We start from the raw sequence: 26606 nt of genomic DNA on the forward strand, positions 1-26606 counted from the left end.
ACACTATAGACACTATAGACACTATAGACAACCCCACTATAGACACTATAGACACTATAGACACCATAGACACTATAGACACTATAGACACTATAGACAACCCCCCTATAGACACTATAGACAACCCCACTATAGACAACCCCCCTATAGACACTATAGACACTATAGACACTATAGACACTATAGACACTATAGACAACCCCACTATAGACACTATAGACAACCCCACTATAGACACTATAGACACTATAGACACTATAGACAACCCCACTATAGACAACCCCACTATAGACACTATAGACACTATAGACAACCCCACTATAGACACTATAGACAACCCCACTATAGACACTATAGACACTATAGACACTATAGACAACCCCACTATAGACACTATAGACAACCCCCCTATAGACACTATAGACAACCCCCCTATAGACACTATAGACACTATAGACACTATAGACACTATAGACACTATAGACAACCCCCCTATAGACACTATAGACACTATAGACACTATAGACAACCCCCATATAGACACTATAGACACTATAGACACTATAGACACTATAGACAACCCCACTATAGACACTATAGACAACCCCACTATAGACAACCCCACTATAGACAACCCCCCTATAGACACTATAGACACTATAGACAACCCCACTATAGACACTATAGACACTATAGACACTATAGACAACCCCACTATAGACACTATAGACACTATAGACTACCCCACTATAGACACTATAGACACTATAGACAACCCCACTATAGACACTATAGACACTATAGACAACCCCACTATAGACACTATAGACACTATAGACAACCCCACTATAGACACTATAGACACTATAGACAACCCCACTATAGACACTATAGACACTATAGACAAGCCCACTATAGACACTATAGACAACCACACTACTGCTTGTTATTTTGTCAATGACAGTCGGATTTGGGCTGGGATTTTTTGTTGTTGCAGTTATTTAATTTATGTTCAGAATTTATCAAAAGGCCAGTATAAATGAATAAAGGGACCATGACCTGTCCCGCGGGCCGCCAGTTGAATAGCCCTGCCCGATGCCTTAGTTTGAATGGAAAGAGGTCTATGCCTCTCAGTGACAGTCATGTGGTTAGGCCTAGCTTTAGCCTAGAGTCAATGGAGAAATGTCCACTCCCATCTATCCGTTTGTAATAGCCTGGGTGTTTTTTGTTTCTTGCCAAATGCATTTTTTTGCGCATATATTCCTCATATAGGTTATGTAGGCAATTATCACGACTCAAGATATGACCCGGAGGCAGACACGGGAGGTGGATAGTACACTTCTCGATAGTTCACACGGGGCAAAGGGCAGGTCGAGGATAGGCAGAGGTTCGTAATCAGGTCAGAGTCAGGCAGGGACAGGACGGCAGGGCAGGACGGCAGGGACAGGACGGCAGGGCAGGACGGCAGGGACAGGACGGCAGGGCAGGACGGCAGGGACAGGACGGCAGGGACAGGACGGCAGGGCAGGACGGCAGGGACAGGACGGCAGGGACAGGACGGCAGGGACAGGACGGCAGGGACAGGACGGCAGGGCAGGACGGCAGGGACAGGACGGCAGGGACAGGACGGCAGGGCAGGACGGCAGGGACAGGACGGCAGGGACAGGACGGCAGGGCAGGACGGCAGGGACAGGACGGCAGGGACAGGACGGCAGGGCAGGACGGCAGGGACAGGACGGCAGGGACAGGACGGCAGGGACAGGACGGCAGGGCAGGACGGCAGGGACAGGACGGCAGGGCAGGACGGCAGGGACAGGACGGCAGGGCAGGACGGCAGGGACAGGACGGCAGGGACAGGACGGCAGGGCAGGACGGCAGGGACAGGACGGCAGGGACAGGACGGCAGGGACAGGACGGCAGGGACAGGACGGCAGGGACAGGACGGCAGGGACAGGACGGCAGGGACAGGACGGCAGGGACAGGACGGCAGGGCAGGACGGCAGGGACAGGACGGCAGGGACAGGACGGCAGGGCAGGACGGCAGGGACAGGACGGCAGGGACAGGACGGCAGGGCAGGACGGCAGGGACAGGACGGCAGGGACAGGACGGCAGGGACAGGACGGCAGGGCAGGACGGCAGGGACAGGACGGCAGGGCAGACTCGGGGGCAGGGACAGGACGGCAGGGACAGGACGGCAGGGCAGGACGGCAGGGACAGGACGGCAGGGACAGGACGGCAGGGACAGGACGGCAGGGACAGGACGGCAGGGACAGGACGGCAGGGACAGGACGGCAGGGACAGGACGGCAGGGACAGGACGGCAGGGCAGACTCGGGGGCAGGGCAGGACAAACTGGCAACAGACAAACAGAGAAAACGGGTATAAATACACACAGGGGATAATGGGGAAGATGGGTGACACCTGGAGGGGGGTGTAGACAAGCACAAAGACTGTTTGAAACCGATCAGGGTGTGACACTTATAGCCAATCTATGAACATAGATGAATATAACACCCTCACAACAACCATTAAATCTGTATGTTGCCTAATGCCTTTTTACAATCCGTAGTAATGAGGAGCAACTCTGCAGAAGGCGTAGGCTACATCTCATAACTCTCTGTCTCTGTCTCTGTCTCTGTCTCTGTCTCTGTCTCTGTCACTCACTCACTCACTCACTCACTCACTCACTCACTCACTCACTCACTCACTCACTCACTCACTCACTCACTCACTCACTCACTGGCTGGCTGGCTGGCTGGAAGATAAATGGATGTGTTGCTGGCCTGTGAGAGGAGACATCCAAGGCCACACATTGTCTAGTAGAACAGAAAAATACACAAAGTCCACACAGACATTATTTGTTACTCAAAGTTGGCGATCCATCTCAATCCTATGTTCAAACACTGGGAAAATGCTAAATGCTGCTGTCTGTAAGACTGACACAGAATGCGTCTGTCTGTCTGTCTGTCTGTCTGTCTGTCTGCTTATAGAATTAGAATGACCTTCTCATGTAGAGTCTTGATAGGTCTACATGGCTCTCAGTTCAGATGTGAGAGAGAGAGATAGAGAGAGAGGCAGGGAGGGAGAGAGAGAGGCAAAGAGAGAGAGAGAGGCAGGGAGGGAGGGAGGGAGAGAGGCAAAGAGAGAGAGGCAGGGAGGGAGAGAGAGAGAGAGAGATGCAGACATAGAGGGAGAAAGACCACAAGAAAACAACTCTAGACACACTGTAACACAAAGCTTTTACTATCCCATCCTGGATACACAAGGTCTGAGCTCGTCTGCCTTTGGCCAAAAGAGCAGGAACACAGACTTAATTAAAGAAATGGGAAATCCTACAGATATTGTCATCCTATAAGAAACATGGTGTAGAGGACTTGGACTTACTGGTTGCCCTCTAGGTTACAGAGAGCTGGTAGTCCCATCCACCACACTACCAGGTGGGTGGTATAGAGGAGACGGACCCACTGGTTGTCCTCTAGGTTACAGAGAGCTGATAGTCCCATCCACCACACTACCAGGTGGGTGGTATAGAGGAGACGGACCCACTGGTTGTCCTCTAGGTTACAGAGAGCTGGTAGTCCCATCCACCACACTACCAGGTGGGTGGTATAGAGGAGACGGACCCACTGGTTGTCCTCTAGGTTACAGAGAGCTGTTAGTCCCATCCACCACACTACCAGGTGGGTGGTATAGAGGAGACGGACCCACTGGTTGTCCTCTAGGTTACAGAGAGCTGGTAGTCCCATCCACCACACTACCAGGTGGGTGGTATAGAGGAGACAGACCCACTGGTTGTCCTCTAGGTTACAGAGAGCTGGTAGTCCCATCCACCACACTACCAGGTGGGTGGTATAGAGGAGAAGGACCCACTGGTTGTCCTCTAGGTTACAGAGAGCTGTTAGTCCCATCCACCACACTACCAGGTGGGTGGTATAGAGGAGACAGACCCACTGGTTGTCCTCTAGGTTACAGAGAGCTGGTAGTCCCATCCACCACACTACCAGGTGGGTGGTATAGAGGAGACAGACCCACTGGTTGTCCTCTAGGTTACAGAGAGCTGGTAGTCCCATCCACCACACTACCAGGTGGGTGGTATAGAGGAGACGGACCCACTGGCATCCCTCTAGGTTACAGAGAGCTGGTAGTCCCATCCACCACACTACCAGGTGGGTGGTATAGAGGAGACGGACCCACTGGTTGCCCTCTAGGTTACAGAGAGCTGGTAGTCCCATCCACCACACTACCAGGTGGGTGGTATAGAGGAGACGGACCCACTGGTTGTCCTCTAGGTTACAGAGAGCTGGTAGTCCCATCCACCACACTACCAGGTGGGTGGTATAGAGGAGATGGACCCACTGGTTGTCCTCTAGGTTACAGAGAGCTGGTAGTCCCATCCACCACACTACCAGGTGGGTGGTATAGAGGAGACGGACCCACTGTCACAGCGGCGTGTATAAGTGGCAGAGGAAGTCAGGCGCAGGAGAGTCAAAATAGAGTGTAGCATGGAGTACTTTAATTAAAGTCCCAGTAATCTGCTCCATAACACTCACGGAAAAATATAATACAAAATCTGGGTACGAAGACCCATCGCACACCTATACACAAACAACACAACACTTGACAACGAACAATCTCTGACAAACCCATGAAGGGAAACAGAGGGTTAAATACACAACAGGTAATAAATGGGATTGACAACAGGTGTGTGGGAAGACAAGACAAAACCAATGGAAAATGAAAAATGGATCGATGATGGCTAGAAGACCGGTGAAGTCGACCGCCGAACACCGCCCGGACAAGGAGAGGCAACGACTTCGGCAGAAGTCGTGACACCCACTGGTTGCCCTCTAGGTTACAGAGAGCTGTTAGTCCCATCCACCACACTACCAGGTGGGTGGTATAGAGGAGACGGACCCACTGGTTACCCTCTAGGTTACAGAGAGCTGTTAGTCCCATCCACCACACTACCAGGTGGGTGGTATAGAGGAGACAGACCCACTGGTTGTCCTCTAGGTTACAGAGAGCTGGTAGTCCCATCCACCACACTACCAGGTGGGTGGTATAGAGGAGACAGACCCACTGGTTGTCCTCTAGGTTACAGAGAGCTGGTAGTCCCATCCACCACACTACCAGGTGGGTGGTATAGAGGAGACGGACTCACTGGTTGTCCTCTAGGTTACAGAGAGCTGGTAGTCCCATCCACCACACTACCAGGTGGGTGGTATAGAGGAGACGGACCCACTGGTTGCCCTCTAGGTTACAGAGAGCTGGTAGTCCCATCCACCACACTACCAGGTGGGTGGTATAGAGGAGACGGACCCACTGGCATCCCTCTAGGTTACAGAGAGCTGTTAGTCCCATCCACCACACTACCAGGTGGGTGGTATAGAGGAGATGGACCCACTGGTTGCCCTCTAGGTTTCAGAGAGCTGGTAGTCCCATCCACCACACTACCAGGTGGGTGGTATAGAGGAGACGGACCCACTGGTTGCCCTCTAGGTTACAGAGAGCTGGTAGTCCCATCCACCACACTACCAGGTGGGTGGTATAGAGGAGACGGACCCACTGGCATCCCTCTAGGTTACAGAGAGCTGGTAGTCCCATCCACCACACTACCAGGTGGGTGGTATAGAGGAGATGGACCCACTGGTTATCCTCTAGGTTACAGAGAGCTGGTAGTCCCATCCACCACACTACCAGGTGGGTGGTATAGAGGAGACGGACCCACTGGCATCCCTCTAGGTTACAGAGAGCTGGTAGTCCCATCCACCACACTACCAGGTGGGTGGTATAGAGGAGAAGGACCCACTGGTTGCCCTCTAGGTTACAGAGAGCTGGTAGTCCCATCCACCACACTACCAGGTGGGTGGTATAGAGGAGAAGGACCCACTGGTTGCCCTCTAGGTTACAGAGAGCTGTTAGTCCCATCCACCACACTACCAGGTGGGTGGTATAGAGGAGACGGACCCACTGGTTGCCCTCTAGGTTTCAGAGAGCTGGTAGTCCCATCCACCACACTACCAGGTGGGTGGTATAGAGGAGACGGACCCACTGGCATCCCTCTAGGTTACAGGGAGCTGGTAGTCCCATCCACCACACTACCAGGTGTGAAACAGGGAAGAGACTCAGGGGGTATACTAATTTGATATAGAGCAGACCTAACTCACTCCATTAAATTAGTCAAAACAGGAACATTTTACATTTGGCTAGAAATTAAAAAGTAAATGATCTCAACAGAGAAAAATGTCCTCCTGTGTGCTACCTATATCCCCCCCAATAGAAACCCTACACTTTAACGATGATGGCTTCTCCATCCTAGAGGGGGAGATCAATCATTTCCAGGCCCAGGGACATGTACTAGTCTGTGGAAACCTAATTGCCAGAACTGGACAGGAACCTGACACCCTCAGCACACACGGGGACAAACACCTGCCTGCAGGTGACAGCATTCCCACTCCCATATGCCCCACTAGGCACAACTATGACAAAACAACCAACAAAAACAGGTCACAACTCCTGCAGCTCTGTCGCACGCTGGGTCTGTACATAGTCAATGGGAGGCTTCGAGGGGACTCCCATGGTAGGTACACCTACAGCTCATCTCCTGGCAGCAGTACTGTAGACTACTTTATCACTGACCTCAACCCAGTCTCTCAGAGCGTTCACAGTCAGCCCACTGACACCCCTATCAGATCACAGCAAAATCACAGTCTACTTGAACAGAGTAATACTCAATCATGAGGCATCATAGCCAAAGGAACTGAGTAACATTAAGAAATGCTATAGATGGAAGGAATGTAGTGTGGAAACCTACCAAAAAACAATTAGGCAATAACAAATTCTATCCCTTCTAGACAACTTCCTGGACAAAATGTTCCACTGTAATAGTGAAGGTGTAAACTTGGCAGTAGAAATACTAAACCGTATATTTGACCTTTTCAGCTTCAATGTCAAATCAAAATATTTAAAGCAGACAACCTAAGAAAATTAACAACAATGACAAATGGTTTGATGAAGAATGTAAAAACCTAAGAAAGAAATTGAGAAACCTGTCAAACCAAAAACACAGAACCAGAAAACCTGAGTCTACGCCTTCACTATGGTGAATCACTAAAACAATACAGAAATACACTACGGAAAAAGAAGGAACAGCATGTCAGAAATCAGCTCAATGTAATTGAACAACCCATAGGTTCTAACCACTTCTGAGAAAATTGTAAAACACGAAACAAACAACAACACGAAGAGTTATCTATCCAAAACAGAGATGTCTGGGTAAATGTCACACCCTGACCTTAGAGATCTTTTTTATGTCTCTATTTTGGTTTGGTCAGGGCGTGAGTTGGGGTGGGCATTCTATGTCTGGTGTTCTATGTTTTCTATTTCTGTGTGTTTGGCTGTGTGTGGTTCTCAGAGGCAGCTGTCTATCACTGTCTCTGATTGAGAACCATACTTAGGTATCCCATTTCCCACCTGTGTTTTGTGGGTAGTTGTTTTCTGTTTTGTGTGTCTACACCTGACAGAACTATTTCGCTTTCGGGTCTCCTGTTTGTTGCTTTTGTTCAATTTGTTTTTTTGGATTAAATCATGAACACTTTAAACGCTGCACCTTGGTCCACTCTTCCTTCAGCCCACGAGAAGCGTTACAGTAAACCACTTCACCAATCTTTTATAACAAAGAACAATCAGCAAAAACATATACTGTACATATGAGACTCTGCATGCAGAATTCTGAAAAAAACATGCCATGTGTACAATGTAGAACACCAAATAACGCAGAGCAGAATTAGGCCGATGCCCACTAATTATCAGAATCCAGAAAAGAGACGTTAAATTCTACAACCACCTAAAAGGAAGCGATTCCCAAACCTTCCATAACAAAGCCATCACCTACAGAGAGATGAACCTGGAGAAGAGTCCCCTAAGCAAGCTGGTCCTGGGGCTCTGTTCACAAACACAAACAGACCCCACAAAGCCCCAGGACAACAGCACAATTAGACCCAACCAAATCATGAGAAAACAAAAAGATAATTACTTGACACATTGGAAAGAATTAACAACAAAACAGAGCAAACTAGAATGCTATTTGGCCCTAAACAGAGAGTATACAGTGGCAGAATACCTGACGAATGTGACTGATCCAAACTTAACAAAAGCTTTGAGGCAGACATGGCTCTCAAGAGAAGACAGGCTATCTGCACACTGCCCACAACATGAGGTGGAAACTGAGCTGCACTTCCTAACCTCCTGCCCAATGTATGACCATATTAGAGACACATTTTTCCCTCAGATTACACAGACTCACAAGGAATTCAAAAACAAACCCAATTTTGATAAACTCCCATATCTACTGGGTGAAATACCACAGTGTGCCATCACACATCGTTATAACACGGTACTTAGCCTAGAGAGAGAGAGGAAGGGAGGTGGAGAGAGGAAGATATGTGGAAAAAGAGGCAGAGTGAGAGATAAAGACAGAGAGAAGGGAGAGATAGACAGAGAGAAGAGAGAGGCAGACAGAGAGAAGAGAGAGGCAGACAGAGAGAAGAGAGAGGCAGACAGAAGGAAGGGAGAGGCAGCAGACAGGCAGCAGACAGAGAGAAGGGAGAGGCAGACAGGGAGATGGGAGAGGCAACAGACAGAGAGAAGGGAGAGGCAGACAGAGAAAAGGGAGAGGCAGACAGAGGGAAGGGAGAGGCAGCAGACAGGCAGCAGACAGAGAGATGGGAGAGGCAGACAGAGAGATGGGAGAGGCAGACAGAGAGAAGGAGGGAGATGCAACAGACAGAGAGAAGGAGGGAGATGCAACAGACAGAGAGAAGGGAGAGGCAGACAGAGAGAAGGGAGAGGCAGACAGAGGGAAGGGAGAGGCAGACAGAGGGAAGGGAGAGGCAGACAGAGGGAAGGGAGAGGCAGACAGAGGGAAGGGAGAGGCAGACAGAGGGAAGGGAGAGGCAGACAGAGGGAAGGGAGAGGCAGACAGAGAGAAGACATGGGCAGACAGAGAGAAGACATGGGCAGACAGAGAGAAGGGAGAGGCAACAGACAGAGAGATGGGAGAGGCAACAGACAGAGAGATGGGAGAGGCAGACAGAGAGAAGACATGGGCAGACAGAGAGAAGACATGGGCAGACAGAGAGAAGAGAGAGGCAGACAGAGGGAAGGGAGAGGCAGACAGAGGGAAGGGAGAGATAGACAGAGAGATGGATAAATAATGAGAGAGAGATTAAATAGAGTGGTATTAGGTTTATAACCTTTCCTTTATCAGGAGTCATCTGATGCAATCCTTCCTGTTGCATAACTCTTTCTAGTAGTCTCCATAATAGAATCACACTCCGGTGTCTACTCCAAACCAAGTATTAGAAACTATGACAACCGTATCTTGGCTGCAGCTCTGGTGCAGGGAATCCTTTCAAAAGAGAGACTTGATACAACAGTAATGTAAATCAAATCAAATCAAATGTATTTATATAGCCCTTCGTACATCAGCTGATATCTCAAAGTGCTGTACAGAAACCCAGCCTAAAACCCCCAAACAGCAAGCAATGCAGGTGTAGAAGCACGGTGGCTAGGAAAAACTCCCTAGAAAGGCCAGAACCTAGGAAGAAACCTAGAGAGGAACCAGGCTATGAGGGGTGGCCAGTCCTCTTCTGGCTGTGCCGGGTGGAGATTATAACAGAACATGGCCAAGATGTTCAAAATGTTCATAAATGACCAGCAGGGTCAAATAATAATAATCACAGTAGTTGTCGAGGGTGCAGCAAGTCAGCACCTCAGGAGTAAATGTCAGTTGCCTTTTCATAGCCGATCATTAACAGTATCTCTACCGCTCCTGCGGTCTCTAGAGAGTTGAAAACAGCAGGTCTGGGACAGGTAGCACGTCCGGTGAACAGGTCAGGGTTCCATAGCCGCAGGCAGAACAGTTGAAACTGGAGCAGCAGCACGGCCAGGTGGACTGGGGACAGCAAGGAGTCATGTCATTCAGAGGTTGAGACAGCAGGTGCAGTAGAGAGAGATAGTCGAACACAGAGGGTTCGTGACAAGGTAACATGTCCGGTGAACAGGTCAGTGTTCCTTAGCCGAAGGAAGAACAGTTGAAACTGGAGCAGCAGCACAACCAGGTGGACGGAACGGGCCAGGAGTCATCAGGTCAGGTAGTCCTGAGGCATGGTCCTAGGGATCAGGTCCTCTGGAAGGGGAGGGAGAGAGGGGAAGAGAGAGAATTAGAGAGAGCATACTTACATTCACACAGGACACCAGATAAGACATGAGAATTACACCAGATATAACCAACTGACCCTAGCCCCCGACACATAAACTATTACAGCATAGAGACTGGAGGCTGAGACAGGGGGAGGTCGGGGAACACTGTGGCCCGTCTGACTATACCCCCGGACAGGGCCAACCAGGCAGGATATAACCCCACCCACTTTACCAAAGCACAGCCCCCACACCACTAGAGGGATGTCAACAGACCACCAACTTACTACCCTGAGACAAGGCTGGGTATAGTCCCCACACCACTAGAGAGATATCAACAGACCACCAACTTATTTACTAACTTACTACACTGAGACAAGGCCGAGTATAGCCCACAAAGATCTCCTCCACTGCAAGGGCCCAAGAGGGCGCAAAACCGGACTTGAAGATCACGTCCTTGACTCAACCCACGTCAAGTGACACACCCCTCCTAGGGACGGCATTGAAGAGCGCCAGTAAGCTAGTGACTCAGCCCCTGTAATAGGGTCAGAGGCAATTAATCCCAGTGGAGAGAGGGGAACCGGCCAGGCAGAGACAGCAAGGGCGGTTTGTCACTCCAGTGCCTTGCCGTTCATCTTCGCACTCCTGGGCCAGACTACACTCAATCATAGGACCTACTGAAGAGATGAGTCTTCAGTAAAGACTTAAAGGTCGAGACCGAGTCTGTGTCTCTCACATGGGTAGGCAGACCATTCCATAAAAATGGAGCTCTATAGGAGAAAGCCCTGCCTCCAGCTGTTTGCTTAGAAATTCTAGGGACAGTAAGGAGGCCTGCGTCTTGTGACCGTAGCGTACGTGTAGGTATGTACGGCAGGACCAAATCGGAAAGATAGGTAGGAGCAAGCCCATGTAATGCTTTGTAGGTTAGAAGTAAAACCTTGAAATCAGCCCTTGCCTTAACAGGAAGCCAGTGTAGAGAGGCTAGCACTGGAGTAATATGATCACATTTTTTGGTTCTAGTCAAGATTCTAGCAGCCGTGTTTAGCACTAACTGAAGTTTATTTAGTGATTTATCCGGGTAGCCGTAAAGTAGAGCATTGCAGGAGTCTAATCTAAAAGTGACAAAAACATGGATTAGCTTTTCTGCATCATTTTTGGACAAAATGTTTTGATTTGTGCAATGTTATGAAGATGGAAAAAGCTGTCCTTGAAATATTCTTGATATGTTTGTAACGATAGTCATTTTCTTCCTCCTCCTCGGACGAGGAGAGGCGAGAAGGATCGGACCAATACGCAGAGTGGTTAGTTTCCATAGTGATTTAATATAACAAAACAATATGCGATACAAAATAACAAAATAACTACCGTGACAGTCCTGTGTGGCGGAACACTGACACAAGAACAAACACCCACAAAACACACGTGAAACCCCGGCTGCCTAAGTATGATTCTCAATCAGGGACAACGATTGACAGCTGCCTCTGATTGAGAATCATACCAGGCCGAACACACAAAAAACCCAACCTAAAAATCACACATCGACAACGCACGCCCTGACCATACTAAATAAATACAAAAACAGGTCAGGAACGTGACAATGTTCGTCAAAAGAGAGATCAGGGTCCAGAGTAACGCCGAAGATCTTTCACAGTTTTATTTATCTTGATGTACAACCATCAAGATTCATTGTCAGATACATCAATAGAATATATCATTGTTTCTTGGGACCTAGAACAAGCATCTCTGTTTTGAGTTTAAAAGTAAAAAAAATTGCAGCCATCCACGTCCTTATGTCTGAAAGGGTATGCCATTTTGGGGCTTCATCATGTTTCATCGAAATGTACAGCTGTGTGTCTCCGCATAGCAGTGAAATTTGACATGGTCTTTCCCGATTTACATCACCATGAGGTAGATTATATATAGTGATAACAATAGAGGTCCTAAAATGGAACCTTGAGGAACACCGTATAATTGATTTGTCAGAAGATAAACCATCCACAGAGACAAACTGATATCTTTTCCGACAGATAAGATCTAAACAAGGAAAGAACTTGTCCGTGTAGACCAATTAGGGTTTCTAATCTCTCCAAAGGAATGTGGTGTCTATAGGGAGGTACTGTCTCTGTTACTGTCTGAGATAACAGTTAATCTGTCACGACTTCTGCTGAAGTCGGCTCCTCTCCTTGTTCGTTCGGCGGTTGACGTCACCGGCTTTCTAGACATCGCCGCTCCATTTTTCATGTATCCATTTGTTTTGTCTTGTTCCCTGCACACCTGGTTTTCAATCACACTACCTGTATTTATTCCTCTGTTTCCCCTCATGTCTTTGTGTGAGATTGTTTGTGTGTTACGTTGTTTTTGTACGCACTAGGCACGCGTGCCGTTTTTCCCGTGTTATTTCACGAAGTTTGTTTCACATTTGATGTGTTGTGACTGTTCTGCGCATTTTACACCTTGTTGGCTGGAGGTTTTTGTATATCTCTCCTGCCGAAATAAAGTGTGCGCCTGTTCACAATTCTCTGCCTTCCTGCACTTGACTTCAGCACAAGTACACACACGCCTGACATGATCGATGATATCAAAAGCAGCACTAAGGTCTAGTAGCACGAGGACAGATGCAGAGCCTCGGTCTGACGCCATTAAAAGGTCATTTACCACCTTCACAAGTGCAGTCTCAGTGCTATGATGGGGTCTAAAACCAGACGGAAGCGTTTCGTATACATTGTTTGTCTTCAGGAAGAGCAGTGAGTTCCTGCACAACAGCTTTTTCTTTTCTTTGTTGTTGAGGAGATTCGATTTAGAAAAATAGGCCGATTTAAAAAAAACAAAAAAACATTTATTTTCTTGGTCAAGGTTAGTCTTTTTCAAGAGAGGCTTTATTACTGCCACTTTTAGTGAGTTTGGTACACATCCTGGGTATAGGGTTTATTATGTTCAACATAGGAAGGCCAAGCACAGGAAGCAGCTCTTTCAGTAGTTTAGTTGGAATAGGGTCCAGTATGCAGCTTGAAGGTTTAGAGGCCATGACAATTTTCATCAATATGTCAAGAGATACAGGAGTGTCTCCCTTGATCCTAGGTCCTGGCAGTGTTGTGCAGACTCAGGACAACTGAGCTTTGGAGAAGTACGCAGATTCAAAGTGGAGTCCGTAATTTGCTTTCTAATGATCATGATCTTTTCATCAAAGAAGTTCATGAATTTATCACTGCTGAAGTGAAAGCCATCCTCTCTTGTTGAATGCGGCTTTATAGTTAGCTTTACAAACAGTATCAAAAATACATTTTGGATTGTTCTTATTCTCCTCAATGAAGTTGTAAAAATAGGATGATCGAGCAGCAGTGAGGGCTCTTCGATACTGCACGGTACTGTTGGTACTTTTCTGGAAGCTTGCTTCAGAGCTCGGGTATTTTCTGTATACCAGGGAGCTAGTTTCTTATGACAAATGTTTTTCGTTTTTAGGGGTGCAACTATATCTTCAGTATTACGCAAGGTTAAATTGAGTTCCTCAGTTAGGTGGTTAACTGATTTTTGAACTCTGACGTCCTTGGGTAGGCAGAAGGAGTCTGGAAGGGCATCAAGGAATCTTTGGGTTGTCCGAGAATTTATAGCACAGCTTTCGATGATCCTTGGTTGGGGTCTGAGCAGATTATTTGTTGAGATTGCAAACGTAATAAGATGGTGGCCCGACAGTGCAGGAGATGCAGTATGTGTCATTAGAGCAGGTGTTGTTACAATCATAAGTTAATAGGTTCATATTAGGCTGTATTATACACCTATTAAACCATGGCATTGTTGAATACTTGTTTCTGATTGGCTTGAAGGGCATTCTAGAGCGTGCAATATTTCTCTATAATTCACAGTATATCAACAGGGTACAATTCAATAGCTTTACCTCATTGTATAACTCACAGTATATCAACAGGGTACAATTCAATGGCTATACTTCATTGTATAACTCACAGTATATCAACAGGGTACAATTTAATGGCTATACTTCATTGTATAACTCACAGTATATCAACAGGGTACAATTCAATAGCTTTACTTCATTGTATAACTCACAGTATATCAACAGGGTACAATTCAATGGCTATACTTCATTGTATAACTCACAGTATATCAACAGGGTACAATTCAATGGCTATACTTCATTGTATAACTCACAGTATATCAACAGGGTACAATTCAATGGCTATACTTCATTGTATAACTCACAGTATATCAACAGGGTACAATTCAATGGCTTTACCTCATTCTATAACTCACAGTATATCAACAGGGTACAATTCAATGGCTATACTTCATTGTATAACTCACAGTATATCAACAGGGTACAATTCAATGGTTATACTTCATTGTATAACTCACAGTATATCAACAGGGTACAATTCAATGGCTATACTTCATTGTATAACTCACAGTATATCAACAGGGTACAATTCAATGGTTATACTTCATTGTATAACTCACAGTATATCAACAGGGTACAATTCAATGGCTATACTTCATTGTATAACTCACAGTATATCAACAGGGTACAATTTAATGGCTATACTTCATTGTATAACTCACAGTATATCAACAGGGTACAATTCAATAGCTTTACTTAATTCTTACATATTCTATGTTTGAGCTGCTTTTCAAAGCAAAAGTTGAATTGAAAACACTTTTTGTCATTTGTAAAAGGGATTTGTCATCCTTAGCGAGCTAGGACTGATGGTTTGGGTTAGCTGAGCTAGCATGTCTGTTTGTTTGGTTACCAAGGCGACTACTGTAGCTATCTAGTAAACTCGCTAGCTATTTCAGTGGCTGTTCAACACATTTCTAGAGGTAAATTAACACATTTCTCAAGGTAAATGTGTTAAATTATAGCCATGGTATAAAAGGAATAATCAACCCGGGGCTTTATAGGTTCTCTGGAAAATAATGCAACTCCGTGGAAAGGTCAGTTTTTTCCACTCCACTAGCGCGCCACGTCGTTCATTTATTTTCCATACAACGCATTGTATTATCGTTGTATTATCCCTTACTTATATAGTTACACGTTTATTTACCATGTGTAAATGAATACTTCAGAAATCTTACTTACTGTTTTGACCAAATCAATTAAAATCAAATTGTATTAGTCACATGCGCCGAATACAACAGGCATTTCACCTTATAGTGAAAACATTCTTGGCATTACCAGAGCATCTAACTCACTGTTTTGACCAGAGCATCTAACTCACTCTTTTGACCAGAGCATCTAACTCACTGTTTTGACCAGAGCATCTAACTCACTGTTTTGACCAGAGCATCTAACTCACTGTTTTGACCAGAGCATCTAACTCACTATTTTGACCAGAGCATCTAACTCACTCTTTTGACCAGAGCATTTGCATAAGAATGCCATTGTTGAGTCGCACCAAGCCCCACTGTGCAAGTCAAATAAGCTGGGCTGACTAGTACGAGCAGTTGATTCCGGTTAGTCAAACACCTGATGTTGTAGGCTTGGGGCAGTTGGCACACTGGCTAGTATGATACTGGTAACTTCCATCTTGATCTCTGCAGAATATTATATCACAATTGCAGTGCATCTAACCTTGAACCTTGAACCCTGAGTTCTGTCCTGGCATGCCTCCCAAATGGAACCATATTCCCTACATAGTGCACTACTTTAGACCAGAGCCCTATAGAACCCTATTCCCTATATAGTGCACTACTTTAGACCAGGCCCCTATAGAACCCTATTCCCTATATAGTGCACTACTTTAGACCAGAGCCCTATAGAACCCTATTCCCTATATAGTGCACTACTTTTATGGGTCCTTGTCAAAAGTAGTGCACTAGGGAATATGGTTCTATAGGGCACTGGTTAACACTAGTGCACTATATAGGGAATAGGGCTCTATAGGGCCCTGGTTAACAGTAGTGCACTATATAGGGAATAGGGTTCTATAGGGCCCTGGTTAACAGTAGTGCACTATATAGGGAATAGGGCTCTATAGGGCCCTGGTTAACAGTAGTGCACTATATAGGGAATAGGGTTCTATAGGGCCCTGGTTAACACTAGTGCACTATATAGGGAATAGGGCTCTATAGGGCCCTGGTTAACAGTAGTGCACTGTATAGGTAATTAATTGCCATTTGTGATTCAGTCCTGAAGCTCCAAACTCCAAGTAATAGATCATACATTAGGTTAAGCAGTATCTGTAGTAGTGTAGTATCTGTAGTACTGTAGTACTGTAGTACCTGTAGTACTGTAGTATCTGTAGTAGTGTAGTATCTGTAGTACTGTAGTACCTGTAGTACTGTAGTATCTGTTGTACTGTAGTAATGTAGTATCTGTAGTATCTGCCGTATCTGTAGTACTGTAGTATCTGTAGTACTGTAGTACCTGTAGTACTGTAGTATCTGTTGTACTGTAGTAATGTAGTATCTGTAGTATCTGCCGTATCTGTAGTACTGTAGTATCTGTTGTGCTGTAGTAATGTAGTATCTGTAATACTGTAGTATCTGTAGTACTGTAGTACCTGTAGTACTGTAGTATCTGTTGACTGTAGTAATGTAGTATCTGTTGTACTGTAGTATCTGTAGTACTGTAGTACTGTAGTATCTGTAGTACTGTAGTACTGTAGTATCTGTAGTACTGTAGTATCTGTAGTACTGTAGTAATGTGGTATCATAGTACTGTAGTATCTGTAGTACTGTAGTATCTGTAGTAATGTGGTATCATAGTACTGTAGTATCTGTAGTACTGTAGTATCTGTAGTAATGTAGTATCTGTTGACTGTAGTATCTGTAGTACTGTAGTATCTGTAGTATCTGTAGTAATGTGGTATCATAGTACTGTAGTATCTGTAGTACTGTAGTACCTGTAGTACTGTAGTATCTGTTGACTGTAGTAATGTAGTATCTGTTGTACTGTAGTATCTGTAGTACTGTAGTACTGTAGTATCTGTAGTACTGTAGTACTGTAGTATCTGTAGTACTGTAGTATCTGTAGTACTGTAGTATTGTGGTATCATAGTAATGTAGTATCTGTAGTACTGTGGTATCTGTATTATCTGTAATACTGTAGTATCTGTAGTACTGTAGTATATGTAGTACCGTAGTATCTGTAGTATCTGTAGTACTGTAGTAATGTGGCATCGTAGTATCTGTAGTACTGTAGTATCTGTAGTAATGTAGTATCTGTAGTAATGTAGTATCTGTAGTACTGTGGTACTGTCGTATCTGTAGTGCTGTAGTACTATAGTATGTGCAGTAATGTAGTATATGTAGTACTGTAGTATCTGTAGTATCTGTAGTATCTGTAGGAATGTAGTATCTGTAGTACTGTAGTACTGTAGTAATGTAGTATCTGTACTAATGTGGTACTGTAGTATCTGTAGTACTGTAGTACTGTAGTAATGTAGTATCTGTAGTACTGTAGTATCTGTAGTAATGTAGTATCTGTAGTAATGTAGTACTGTTGTACTGGTCCACTTACGCATCTACAGTCTATCAATGGTTATTGCAGCCCGCCATTAAGGGGCATAGCAGGGTGATGTTTTACCCTCAGTAAGCATCATAATCAGTCAGCCAATCCAGAGTCATGTAGCCTCAGTAAGCATCATAATCAGTCAGCCAATACAGAGTCATGTACCCTCAGTACGCATCATAATCAGTCAGCCAATCCAGAGTCATGTACCCTCAGTACGCATCATAATCAGTCAGCCAATCCAGAGCCATGTAGCCTCAGTACGCATCATAATCAGTCAGCCAATACAGAGTCATGTAGCCTCAGTACGCATCATAATCAGTCAGCCAATACAGAGTCATGTAGCCTCAGTACGCATCGTAATCAGTCAGCCAATCCAGAGTCATGTAGCCTCAGTACGCATCATAATCAGTCAGCCAATCCAGAGTCATGTAGCCTCAGTACGCATCATAATCAGTCAGCCAATCCAGAGCCATGTAGCCTCAGTACGCATCATAATCAGTCAGCCAATCCAGAGTCATGTAGCCTCAGTACGCATCATGTTCAGTCAGCCAATACAGAGTCACGTAGCCTCAGTACGCATCATAATCAGTCAGCCAATCCAGAGTCATGTAGCCTCAGTACGCATCATGTTCAGTCAGCCAATCCAGGCAGAGCAAAGTCAAATCAAAAGACAGGATGATTGAAGTGAATGTGAACTTCAAATTCAAACCATGATGGAACAGCTTGAGTTTTGCTTGTTAGATTATTCTAGTTAGATTATTCTAATTAGATTATGCCAGTTAGATTATTCTAGTTAGATTATTCTAATTAGATTATTTCAGTTAGATTATTTCAAATAGATTATTCTAGTTAGGTTATTTCAGTTAGATGATTCTATTAATATTATTTCAATTAGATTAATCTAGTTAGATTATTTTGGTATGAAAGTCAGCAAGTGCATAATGTAGGTGTCACGATCGTCTGTTGAAGAAATTGACCAAGGCGCAGCTTGGTGAGCGTACGTACTTATTTATTAACGATGTCGCCAACAAAACAATAAAACGTGACTACCCACAAAATGGCAACCTAAACAGGATCCCCAATCAGAGACAACGATAAACAACTGTCTCTGATTGGGGACCAATTCAGGCCACCATAGACCTACATTCCCCTAGACAATACAAAATCCCCATAGATAAACAAAAAAACCCTAGACAAGACAAACCCTCTAGACAATACAAAATCCCCATAGATAAACAAAAAACCCCTAGACAAGACAAAACCCCCTAGACAATACAAAACTAACCAAACCACCCTTGTCACACCCTGACCTAACCAAATTATAAAGAAAACCAAATATAACTAAAGTCAGGGCGTGACAGTAGGCCTGTTGTAAGAACCAGGCCCTGTGTGTTTCAGCATAGCACAGGTATTTTTTTATGGCCCGACTGTTGAGGATTTAATGGTGAGCAAGGGTCAGTTTAGTCTGTTATCTGCCTCATTTAGGGCCTAGTTCTGCTTGGGTCTTCTGGCAACACTTTAACCAGACTGGTTATCAGTTGATGTTCTGTATCTGTGGTCACTGCAGTTCAGTTGTAGTCCAGGGTCTTGTTCATTCGGGCAACAAACGGAAGAAAACTGACAAAAAAAACAAAAGGGAGGGATTACCTATCCTTGTCCAATAAGAAATCCTTGTTTACGTTTTCTGTTGCAAAATGTTTGAAAAGATTTTGTTACGGTGTGACCTAATGAACAGAACCCTTGTTCGGGGTACTGACTGTAGCATTGTAGCTTAAAGAGTTCAGTGTTCTGCTGTCCTGGTAACTAAGGCTGCATCCCAAATAGAACCCTATTCCCTATGTAGTGCACTACTTTAGACCAGAGCCCTATGGAACCCTATTCCCTATATAGTGCACTACTGTTAACCAGGGCCTTATAGAACCCTTTTCCCTATATAGTGCACTACTTTAGACCAGAGCCCTATGGGGGCTAGGGAGTAGGGTGCTATATTGGTCCTAGTCAGAAGTAGTGCACTACATAGGGAATAGGGCACAAGTTGGAACACATTTAAGTTGCTTATTCAACCCTTCTATTGTTATTTATCAGTGTTATCAGTCTTCAAAGTAAAGATAGGAAGTGTGTGTGTGTGTGTGTGTGTGTGTGTGTGTGTGTGAGGGTGTGTGTGTGTGTGATGTTTCAAGTCACATTGGAATGTCATATAAGTTCCACAATCGACCTGTAACCTGTAGTTTGTCAGATGTGCAGTTTGCTGTCTACTCAACATTTGAATTTGAATGTTATTATTTAACCTTTGTTTAACTAGGCAAGTCAGGTAAGAACAAATTCTTGTTTACAATGACGGGCCTACACCGGCCAAACCCGGAAGACGCTGGGACAATTGTGCGCCGCCCTATGCGACTCCCAATCACGTCCGGATGTGATGCAGCCTGGGTAGGCTAGCCTATTTCTCAACGAGAAAAAGAAAGAAAATCAAAGACTATTTTCCTCGCTCTTTAATGTTATCATTGTACTTTAGGCTTGATGGGATGGTTTTTCCAGACACGGATTAGGCTAATCCTAGTCCTGGACCAAAAAGCACTTTCATTTAATAACTTCCATTTTGTTTGAGGCCTCAACTATAGGTGAGATCTGTGTCTGGGAAACACACAACTTATCCAGATGTTGTTATGGTGAATCGTGAAACGATAAAAGGCCATTTTGAAAAGGCACATTCCACTATAAAGTTTCCACCCAGTCTGTTTTTCATTTGGCACAGCGTGGAGAGAGAAGTAGCATTCCATCTATAGTGGATCAGTTGTTTCTCTGTTTCCATAGTGGATCAGTTGTTTCTCTGTTTCTATAGTGGATCAGTTGTTTCTCTGTTTCCATAGTGGATCAGTTGTGTCTCTGTTTCCATAGTGGATCAGTTGTTTCTCTGTTTCTCTGTTTCCATAGTGGATCAGTTGTTTCCATAGTGGATCAGCTGTTTCTCTGTTTCCATAGTGGATCAGTTGTTTCCATAGTGGATCAGTTGTTTCTCTGTTTCCATAGTGGATCAGCTGTTTCTCTGTTTCCATAGTGGATCAGTTGTTTCTCTGTTTCCATAGTGGATCAGTTGTTTCTCTGTTTCCATAGTGGATCGGTTGTGTCTCTGTTTCCATAGTGGATCAGTTGTTTCTCTGTTTCCATAGTGGATCAGTTGTTTCTCTGTTTCCATAGTGGATCAGTTGTTTCTCTGTTTCCATAGTGGATCAGTTGTTTCTCTGTTTCTATAGTGGATCAGTTGTTTCTCTGTTTCCATAGTGGATCAGTTGTGTCTCTGTTTCCATAGTGGATCAGTTGTTTCTCTGTTTCTCTGTTTCCATAGTGGATCAGTTGTTTCTCTGTTTCCATAGTGGATCAGTTGTTTCTCTGTTTCCATAGTGGATCAGTTGTTTCTCTGTTTCTCTGTTTCCATAGTGGATCAGTTGTTTCTCTGTTTCCATAGTGGATCAGTTGTGTCTCTGTTTCTATAGTGGATCAGTTGTTTCTCTGTTTCTCTGTTTCCATAGTGGATCAGTTGTTTCTCTGTTTCCATAGTGGATCAGTTGTTTCTCTGTTTCTATAGTGGATCAGTTGTTTCTAGCGTTGTCTGCTAGAAACAGACAACGCTAATATATGTTGCATTAAGCTAGCTAGTAGCATGCTAGTAACAGACAACGTTAATATATGTTGCATTAAGCTAGCTACGGTAGGTTACACTGCTACTGTCATACTTCTATTGCACACCTACATTTCAGTGGCCACTAGCCATGAATTGAGACAATGCCACTAACATGTAGTCTAGTGTTAGAGCACAACGCTACAGTTACTGCTACTGGCGTAGTCGGTACAGAATCCAGATGGATCCTAGTGAGTCAGTCACAGTGAGGTATGAGCAGCTCTGGAGAGCACACTTTCACTTTGACGAGATTGGAAGGGATGGGTATTCCTAGGAGATTAGAGTGACACACACACACACACACACACACACACACACACACACACACACACACACACACACACACACACACACACACACACACACACACACACACACACACACACACACACACACACACACACACACACACACACACACACACACACACACGCGAGACTTGTATACTCACACTTCAGATATAATACTATATAATCATTAAACCCTGAATAGACAGTACTATATAATCATTTAATTTCAATAAAGCCTTGTAATTGATATTGGTTCAGAGGATTTGCAAAGTAAGCTGCCTAGAAAAAGGAAGCAGTAAAATTAGAACTGCGAGAAGTGAACAAAAAGCCAGAGGACTGGTAAGAGAAGTGAGAGCGAGAGAGAGAGAGAGAGAGAGAGAGAGAGAGAGAGAGAGAGAGAGAGAGAGAGAGAGAGAGAGAGAGAGAGAGAGAGAGAGAGAGAGAGAGAGAGAGAGAGAGAGAGAGAGAGAGAGAGAGAGAGAGAGAGAACAGAGGACTGGGAAGAGAAGTGAGAGAGAGAGAGAGAGAGATGACAGAGGACTGGGAAGAGAAGTGAGAGAGAGAGAGAGAGAGAGAGAGATGACAGAGGACTGGGAAGAGAAGTGAGAGAGAGAGAGAGAGAGAGAGAGAGAGAGGACAGAGGACTGGGAAGAGAAGTGAGAGAGAGAGAGAGAGGACAGGCTTGTCAGAGAAAGAAAGAGGAGAGGTAGTCTGGATTGTGAAGCCACAGGGAACAGAAGAGAGGAGAGGTGAGGTGAGACAGGAAGTGGAGAGGAGAGGGCGTAGGCCCTCCATTGGGACTCGTCAGTGAGATAGTGACCTCATCTGACCCCCTACACTACTGCCCACCACACACACACACACACACACACACACACACACACACACACACACACACACACACACACACACACACACACACACACACACACACACACACACACACACACACACACACACAGTACCGCACAGCCAGGGCCCTGAGTCCCCATCCAAACCAAATGCAACAACACACTGCCATGGAGTACAGCTGCATTCTCAGGTTCCACTGCTTCAGCTGTAGTCCTTCTAGGCCTGGTACTCACAAGATAAATACCCTGTTCCGTCTCTACTGTATAGGACCAACTGTATACAGCGGATCTGGTTTTCAAATAAAAAGATACGTCAGCAAAAGTACGAGCGGAAAATAAAGAATGTTCTGTGTTGGAGAGTCACGAGGGAGAGAGAAGGAGAGAGAGGGAAGGAGGGAGGGAAGGAGGGAGGGAGAGGGAAGGAGAGAGGGAGGGAGGAGGGAGGGAGGGAGAGGGAAGGAGAGAGGGAGGGAGGAGGGAGGGAGGGAGGGAGAGAGGGAGGGAGAGAGGGAAGGAGGGAGGGAGAGAGAAGGAGGGAGAGAGAGAGGGAGGGTGGGAGGGAGGGAGGGAGGGAGGGAGAGAAGAAGGAGGGAGGGAGGGAGGGAGAGAGAAGGAGAGGGAGGGAAGGAGGGAGCGAGAGAGAGAGAAGGAGGGAGGGAGAGAGAAGGAGAGGGAGGGAGAGAGAAGGGGGGCCGGGTAATAGCTGGGCGAGAGAGACGTCGTGATTGGTTGAGGCAAAGGGGTGGAGAGCATGTAGGGGGAAATGGGAAGCCGATTTCCACATCAGGGCTGGTTCTGATCTACTGTAACTACACATCAGGGCTGGTTCTGCTGTAACTACACATCAGGGCTGGTTCTGCTGTAACTACACATCAGGGCTGGTTCTACTCTGCTGTAACTACACATCAGGGCTGGTTCTGCTGTAACTACACATCAGGGCTGGTTCTGCTGTAACTACACATCAGGGCTGGTTCTGCTGTAACTACACATCAGGGCTGGTTCTGCTGTAACTACACATCAGGGCTGGTTCTGCTCTGCTGTAACTACACATCAGGGCTGGTTCTGCTGTAACTACACATCAGGGCTGGTTCTGCTCTGCTGTAACTACACATCAGGGCTGGTTCTGCTGTAACTACACATCAGGGCTGGTTCTGCTCTGCTGTAACTACACATCATGGGCTGGTTCTGATCTGCTGTAACTACACATCAGGGCTGGTTCTGATCTACTGTAACTACACATCAGGGCTGGTTCTGCTGTAACTACACATCAGGGCTGGTTCTGCTGTAACTACACATCAGGGCTGGTTCTGCTCTGCTGTAACTACACATCAGGGCTGGTTCTACTGTAACTACACATCAGGGCTGGTTCTGATCTACTGTAACTACACATCAGGGCTGGTTCTGCTCTGCTGTAACTACACATCAGGGCTGGTTCTGCTCTGCTTTAACTACACATCAGGGCTGGTTCTGCTCTGCTGTAACTACACATCAGGGCTGGTTCTGCTCTGCTGTAACTACACATCAGGGCTGGTTCTGCTGTAACTACACATCAGGGCTGGTTCTGCTGTAACTACACATCAGGGCTGGTTCTGCTGTAACTACACATCAGGGCTGGTTCTGCTCTGCTGTAACTACACATCAGGGCTGGTTCTGCTGTAACTACACATCAGGGCTGGTTCTGCTGTAACTACACATCAGGGCTGGTTCTGCTCTGCTGTAACTACACATCAGGGCTGGTTCTGCTCTGCTGTAACTACACATCAGGGCTGGTTCTGCTCTGCTGTAACTACACATCAGGGCTGGTTCTGATCTGCTGTAACTACACATCAGGGCTGTTTCTACTGTAACTACACATCAGGGCTGGTTCTGCTCTGCTGTAACTACACATCAGGGCTGGTTCTGCTGTAACTACACATCAGGGCTGGTTCTGCTCTGCTGTAACTACACATCAGGGCTGGTTCTGATCTGCTGTAACTGCACATCAGGGCTGGTTCTGGTGTAACTACACATCAGGGCTGGTTCTGGTGTAACTACACATCAGGGCTGGTTCTGCTCTGCTGTAACTACACATCAGGGCTGGTTATGCTCTGCTGTAACTACACATGATGGGCTTCCGTGTGGCACAGCAGTCTAAGACACTATGTCTCAGCCCTACAGCCCTGGTTCGGATCCATTCTGTATCACATCCGGCCGTCATTGTAAATAAGAATGTGTTCTTTAATAACTGACTGGTTAAATAAAGGTTACATAAATAAAATGTAGCATACGTCTATGCTTTTCTCTACGTTTTACCACCAGATTAAAACCGTTATATGGATAGTTGTCCTTTCTGCTTCACCAATTCAATACAGAACATAATGTAGCCGTGTTAACGCCAACCAAGCAACACCAGGCAACGTAGAGGCAAACAGATTTATTCTGCTATAGGGCAACACAAATGTAATGCCAGTACGGTATTCTGATGGGTTTTTGGCATCATGCTACTCATCATTAAAACCTCTTAAGGATCGGATCCCTTTTTTTCAATTTTTGTGCCTAGAATGAAATTCACAAATCTAACTGCCTGTAGCTCAGGACCTGAAGCAAGGATATGCATATTTTTGGTACCATTTACATTTACATTTAAGTCATTTAGCAGACGCTCTTATCCAGAGCGACTTACAAATTGGTGCATTCACCTTATGACATCCAGTGGAACAGCCACTTTACAATAGTGCATCTAAATCTTTTAAGGGGGGGGGGGTCAGAAGGATTACTTTATCCTATCCTAGATATTCCTTAAAGAGGTGGGGTTTCAGGTGTCTCCGGAAGGTGGTGATTGACTCCGCTGTCCTGGCGTCGTGAGGGAGTTTGTTCCACCATTGGGGGGCCAGAGCAGCGAACAGTTTTGACTGGGCTGAGCGGGAACTGTACTTCCTCAGTGGTAGGGAGGCGAGCAGGCCAGAGGTGGATGAACGCAGTGCCCTTGTTTGGGTGTAGGGCCTGATCAGAGCCTGGAGGTACTGAGGTGCCGTTCCCCTCACCGCTCCGTAGGCAAGCACCATGGTCTTGTAGCGGATGCGAGCTTCAACTGGAAGCCAGTGGAGAGAGCGGAGGAGCGGGGTGACGTGAGAGAACTTGGGAAGGTTGAACACCAGACGGGCTGCGACGTTCTGGATGAGTTGTAGGGGTTTAATGGCACAGGCAGGGAGCCCAGCCAACAGCGAGTTGCAGTAATCCAGACGGGAGATGACAAGTGCCTGGATTAGGACCTGCGCCGCTTCCTGTGTGAGGCAGGGTCGTACTCTGCGGATGTTGTAGAGCATGAACCTACAGGAACGGGCCACCGCCTTGATGTTAGTTGAGAATGACAGGGTGTTGTCCAGGATCACGCCAAGGTTCTTAGCGCTCTGGGAGGAGGACACAATGGAGTTGTCAACCGTGATGGCGAGATCATGGAACGGGCAGTCCTTCCCCGGGAGGAAGAGCAGCTCCGTCTTGCCGAGGTTCAGCTTGAGGTGGTGATCCGTCATCCACACTGATATGTCTGCCAGACATGCAGAGATGCGATTCGCCACCTGGTCATCAGAAGGGGGAAAGTACCATTTGAAAGGAAACACGTTGAAGTTTGTGGAAATGTTAAATTAATGTAGGAGAATATAACACATTAGATCTGGTAAAAGATGATACAAACCAAAAAAAATGTGTTTTCTATGATTTTATATGTTCCATCATCTTTGAAATGCAAGAGAAAGGCCATAATATCATATAGGAGTTTAGGCGCAATTTAGATTCTGGCCACTAGGTGGCAGCAGTATGAGTGCAAAGTTTTTATTCATCCAGTGAAGCATTGCAATACTGGACAATAAAATGTGCCGAATTGGTCAATTGATACATTTTCAAGTACATAACTTTAGAGAACATACACCAATTATATGGTGATAAAAATGTAAGTTTACACACTTCCAGGAATGTCATAAATGATGGATCATTAGCTTATACACTAACTTTCACACGTCTAGATGGCCGGGCGGGGTGGGTGTGGAGCCAGACACAGCAGGGGTTCAAATTGCAGACCCCAGTTCCTACATTTGAATAGAAAAATGGATTTTATCAAACAAACTATGCTACATTTTATGGGA

The 26606-nt window shown here is 45.7% G+C and overlaps 1 protein-coding gene across 3 annotated transcripts in view; it reads left to right on the forward strand.

Annotated features, from left to right (window-relative positions):
* Positions 1-26606, forward strand: part of LOC129861869 (mitochondrial glutamate carrier 1-like) — a 108426-nt gene that overhangs the window by 15271 nt on the left and 66549 nt on the right. The window lies entirely within an intron of this gene.

The sequence above is a fragment of the Salvelinus fontinalis genome, chromosome 9, assembly GCF_029448725.1.
Source record: "Salvelinus fontinalis isolate EN_2023a chromosome 9, ASM2944872v1, whole genome shotgun sequence".
Classification (NCBI taxonomy): Eukaryota; Metazoa; Chordata; class Actinopteri; order Salmoniformes; family Salmonidae; genus Salvelinus; species Salvelinus fontinalis.